General features: G+C 32.0%; 1 long non-coding RNA gene across 1 annotated transcript; it reads right to left on the bottom strand.

Moving 5' to 3' along the window:
- LOC107899072 (uncharacterized) lies at nt 1–3,711 on the bottom strand. Its single transcript, XR_001684565.2, has 3 exons — nt 3,498–3,711; nt 2,940–3,025; nt 1–497 (listed from the first exon to the last, which is right to left on the bottom strand). It is a non-coding gene; the product is annotated as an uncharacterized lncRNA (long non-coding RNA).
- Nucleotides 3,712–6,260: the final 2,549 nt, after the last annotated feature.

Consider the following 6,260-nt stretch of genomic DNA (forward strand, 5'->3'; position numbering starts at 1 on the left):
AACGTAAAATATTAATCTGAATTTTACTTTCTTAAATTACAATATTTAAATATTACACATTTTCATTTAAGTACAATATTTCAAATGGATTTATTTAACTATATAAATTGCCAATATTGTGTAGCTTGAGTAAATGTAGTATTCGAGGAAAGACGTTGCGACAATCATTCCAACGTGGATCAACCAGCAACAACTTTTGTGGATCAACTAACACACTATTGATTAATTTTTCAACGGTGGAGTGGCACAATGATGTTCTTGTGCTGAGACAATTTGGGAGCATTCAACATGTCCCGGACGGTCCACAAATGTTTGACAATGTACAGCAAGAATTGGGCAGTCGAACATCGACGATATATCACATTGTAGAACGTTCAGCTTGAGAGGCGATCTCATATATAGTGTTGTATGTTCAACTTCATGCTTTCGATCGAGTACCAACGTTGGTACGTGGAGAACAGGAAGCCATATCTATTTGGTGGTCAGTTTATAAAGTTCTGCCATACATGTTGTTAAAGTTAAACGTCGATAATAACAATGAATTGTAAAGAAAGAGAGGAAAAAAAACAACACACAAAATTTTACATGAAAACCTTTTCGAGAAAAAACCACGGGTAGTGGAGAAGAAAAATCACTATGTCGAATTCGAATGATACAAGAGGATATACGATTATATCTATTTATAGGCTTAAAAACCTTATTCTAATCAAAGTCAAATAAAAGTAATGCAGTAAGATTAAAACACCTTATTCTAATCAACATCAAATAGAGGAAATAAACTTCTATACAGATTAAAACACCTTATTCTAATCAACATTAAATAGAAAATTCACTTTGCCCTTATAGATCCCCCTATTGTAACACCTCTAACCCGTATCCGTCATCGAATTAGGGTTAAGAGGCATTACTAATCAAAACAGAACTTAGAACAGACATTCAGTATAGTTCAATAATTTTAACGGTTACATATAAAATGCTAGGTCTAATATTAAACATGTAAAATTTTAAACTTCTCTTTAAAATTACAATCCAGTTAAAGCATAAGAATATAAGTAATTTTCGTATGACTATTAATTTCATATACGATATATCAAAGTACGATTTTCCAAAACATTTATCTAGCCTGTACATGCCACAATTAAAATTTAAACAGTTTAATACCGAGACAGTAGATAGAGTGATGATCTTGTTGACAATCCCCGAGCTTGAAGCTTAATCTTTAAGTATATAAAACATAAAGACATAAACAAACAAAGTAAGCTTTTATAGCTTAGTAAGTCTATTGCATAATGAAATATATATATAGAAATAATATAACTTTTTAATTTAATTTACTGAGATTGCTATTAACACATATAATTAATATTTATACATTTACTGTACTCAGACCATTTTATTTATAGTCAAATATATGTACCTGTCGAAATGCGTTCAATTGAATATATATATTTATACCAAACAACATTACAACCAAATGAATATAACCGAGCATATATGTATGTTATACACATATCATATCCAACTGTGTATGTATACTCATAATAAACTTATAACCAAATACAAATCTAATACATGTGACCAAATGCATTCATCTTCATCAAATAATTACAAATAGAGGTGTATACATTTCAAATGCATATGTAGATACTTATCAAATACATATACCGAATATTTATACGTATAAATTTATCGACTGCATAAATCGAAAGCATGTATGTATATTTTTACTAATGCATAGACCGAATATGTACATATTCATTAAACACACTTAGCCGAAGGTATATATGCTCATCAATTAAAGATAACCAAAATCATATAACTGTACACTTAATCACATTCTTTAAACAGATTCACTGGCACTTAGCCTGCTAGACTTAAAGCTTGATTCAGTACACTGGCATTTAGCCTGCTAGACATATAGTCTGAAATGTTTCACCGGCATTAAGCCTGCTAGACGTAAAGTCTGATATTGTTTCACCGGCATTAAGCCTGCTAGACGTAAAGTCTGAAATTATTTCACCGGCATTAAGCCTGCTAGACGTAAAGTTTGATATTGTTTCACCGGCATTAAGCCTGATAGGCACTGAGCCTAAAATCTCAATTCACAGAAGTTATATCTCATATTTGTATATATTATCCACATAAAATTCAACTCAATAATTTATAAACTATATCTTTAATCCACATAGGTATATAAAGTTCAGACATCAAATTCAGCTCAATAACTTAATTATACATCCGAACATATATATATAACTTAATACATTAAAGCCTACTACCTAATATCATGCATTCGAACACCTTATGATATTCCAAACTAATAATTTCATAACTTCAATTCCATTCAAGAATTTTTACATGAATATACATACATAATCGAACCTCCCTTATACATATATAAATTCCATACTTAAACTCATTACAGAACATATATATATGCATATTTGCATAATTGAACCTCATATAAACTCGTATAAATGGCATAGCTGAATTCAATACAAGGACATATACATGTATATTTGCATATTATAGATCCAATACAAAGTTTTATACCAATATAAACCTATGTTTATTTCCGAATCTTAAGTACACACACACACACACATAAATATATCCTTTTTATTAAACCAATACTTTATACTTGTATATACATGTATAAATTCAAAACTTGTACATATAAAAATATAAAACTTTTATACTCCAACTAAATTTGATAACATTTATAATTGTATATCCTTATATACCTTCATACTTTAACTAAATTCAAATGACCATATAAGTATATAACTATGATTCGAACATGTAACAATAATGCATATAATTCACTCATGCTTTTAATTATTTCAACCAACATATTTTGAATTATAATTCATCAAAATACATCACATATACATACCTATATACTGATTTTTATGACATTAAATAGCTAATAGACTTACCTCGGACAGTGTAAAATCGAAACCAGACGATTAGTCGACGACTTTAACTTTTCCTCGATCTAACTCCGATTTCTTTCGTTCTTGATCTAAATATATTCAAAATGAGATAAATTAAATATTATTACATTCAATTTAGTCCAAAAACACATAAATGGGAAAGTTACCATTTTACCCCTAATATTTACATTTTTTTGCAATTTAGTCCCTATTACATAAAACACAAAATACACAAAATTTGCCCATACTATACAAGGGCCGAATGTCCCTAGTGCTCATACAAGTCCACAAATTTCATTTATTTCAAATTTTAGTCCCTCAAAATTTTAATTTCACAATTTAGCCCTAATTACTCAATTTCACCAAAAATTCAAAGACAAAACACGTTAATCTTTCACATATCTTTCATATTTCATCATCAACTATCACAAAGCTCAAGCATTCATCAATGACATATCACAAAATCAACACCAAATTCTAAAATTAAAGCATGGGTCTTGTAGTACACAAAGCAACGATCTCAAAAACGTAAAAATTTTCAAAAACCGAACAAAAACGAACCTTTAATTAAGCAAGGATATGGCCGAACTTTAGAAAGCCATAGTTGAGCTTCTTTTTGCTTAACATTCGGCTTGGAGAAGATGATAAAATCATCTTTTCTTAAGTTATTTTAACTAATATATATTTTAATTACTTAATGACTACTTTAACCTTAGTTTAATTAATTATAAAACATATAACTTAAGGGTAATTTAGACCATTGCAGCCCACTAACTATTAAATGGCCTAATATCCATTTATAAACCTTATTTTTAAAAGACAACAACAATTGGGTGCTTTTAAATTTAACCCTTAAATTTTTATTTTACGCGATTAAGCCCTTTTTATCAAATTGTGCACTCAAACGATCAAATTTTTATAAAAAAATTTTACACATAGTAATTCACATACTGCAAATATCAAAATTAATTTTAAAATATTTTTTGATTTGGATTTGTGGTCCCGAAACCACTTTGTCTGATTAGGGTCAAGATCGGGTTATTACACCTATCTTGCCACTTGTATTTTATTTTTAACAGGAATTTGGATCACACAACTTCTAACGCATGCGCCGACAAGGGTCTCGACAAGGAGGCTCGACTCAAGTACGTCCTCATCAAGCTCAATCGTTTGGTGTAACCTAACCTATCTCGGTGCCTGATCCAAAGCCCCAACATTTGGCCTTTAGAACGTACTCATATCATCCAGAGATGAGCATTGAATTTTAGTTATCAAGAATAAAAACCACCTTCTTTCAAGGATTTCTTTGGCTCGATACCTCTGGCGTCGTAATACCCCACCACCCCTGATAATGGGAAATACAATTTTAGTAGTTTCTTTAGTATACCTCAAGGAACACCATATATAGAGTATGTCAGTCCAAGTGCATATGACTTGCACAACAAACATGCACCCCTCATTGACGGAGGCCGCCACAACCTTACATGTCGAGGACAACGCATGGGTCCCAATAATTTTGATTTTTGTGCAACTTTTTTTTGAACTTGTAAAATTTAGTGGAATGGAAAAAAATTCGGATGAGAATTTCAATATTTCGTAAGATGGTAAGCAAATAGCATATGAATAAAAAAATATTTTTTAACACGGTAAACAAATATTATACGAATAAAAAAAATATTCTTTAACATGGTAAACAAATATTATACCAATATTGAAGCAATATTTTATCAGATGATAAAAAAATAATTTGTAAGATGTTACGCAAATATTTTATGAATATCAAGTAAAAATTTGGTTAAAGACGTAACAAATATTATACGAGTAGAAAAAAATACAAGATTTATATTGTAAGCAGATATTACACGAAAAAATATGTTAGGAAAACTAATAAATAATAAATAATTCAGAGATACTAAATTAATCACAACGAATATTATATATTATCTTCCCTTCCCCTCGATCGAGATGATTGACCAACATGGTAGGTACGATGTAGACAAGTGGTCCAATTGTGGCCAATTGTTCTGCACACCCCACAATGCTTAGGTTCACCCATCTCTCTGACTTTCATGTCATCATGAATCCTCGTCACATGCGGTTGACTTTTAGGATGCCTACAGAGTCCCCGATCTTGTAACAACTCAAATGTAGGCGGAGGTACTTCATTATTTGAGACATCCGACAATACGAAAAATTCATTCCCCGAAATACGCAATGTGCGTTGAAGCGTGTAGACTTCATCTATGAATTTTTCAATATTCAGATTGGTGGTCACACATGCTGTGTGCATATGTGTACACAAATATCGAAGGGTCTGAAACTTCCTACAATCGCAGCATCTGTTTCGAAGATCAACTATGTAAGACTTCGACAGAACCCTTGCACGAGGGCAGATGTACTTTTGCACCTAGAAAGTTTTCATATCCCGGGAATACAGTTTTGTATTCATCAACCACGCCCTTTGAGTGTTGATTTCCATGGCCTTATTAATCTCCACACCGTACATGTTCATGGCCTCAATCTGCTCCGCTTGTCTCAACCTCATTCTAGGCATCAATATGGTTAGCTTATAGAACATTGCTGAGAAAACAACTGAAATTGGCAAATAATGTGTACGCTTCAAGACAGAGTTAACTGCTTATACAAGGTTGGTCGTCATATGACCATATCGATACCTCAAGAAAAATTCCCATGATTCGAAGTTCTCAGACTCTACAATGGTGAAAGCTATGACAGTACGTTCTGATTGTCATATTCTACAATCACAATCAATAGTATTTTCATATATTTACCATAAAGTTAGGTACCATCAACCTGTACTAACAGTTTGCAATGGGAAAAGGTCTTAACACAAGGATTGAACGTCCAAAATAATCGGTGGAAAACTCATCTCCCTAATTATAGTTCGTCGTCCGAACCTTTGTAAGACAATGTTTACAAATCAATCATGGTATTTGGCACATACTCATGTGTTGCGATTATCCACCCTTAAAGTTCTTTGTATGACGCATCCAAGACATCATAAAATTGCTCAATTGTCATCTGTTCTGCTCACCATGCTTTTCTACAGCATACCCTGTAGTTGAACCGAGTTTGCATGTTGGTAATAAGGACCAGTACATGAATGGTGGATTTGCCTTTTACCGGTGACATGATGCAGTTGTATTGTTTCTGCATCAAGTTTTTAGTGGTATTGCATCATACGTGCAACTATGTATGTATGAGGCCCTTTTAATTTTTTGATTGTCCACATTTGAGTCATCTACATTAATGCAGCCCAAACCCGCCAATTGCACCCACTATCAGCCCCCTAACATTCCCTAA

This window comes from Gossypium hirsutum, chromosome D08 (assembly GCF_007990345.1).
Source record: "Gossypium hirsutum isolate 1008001.06 chromosome D08, Gossypium_hirsutum_v2.1, whole genome shotgun sequence".
In the NCBI taxonomy this organism is placed as follows: Eukaryota; Viridiplantae; Streptophyta; class Magnoliopsida; order Malvales; family Malvaceae; genus Gossypium; species Gossypium hirsutum.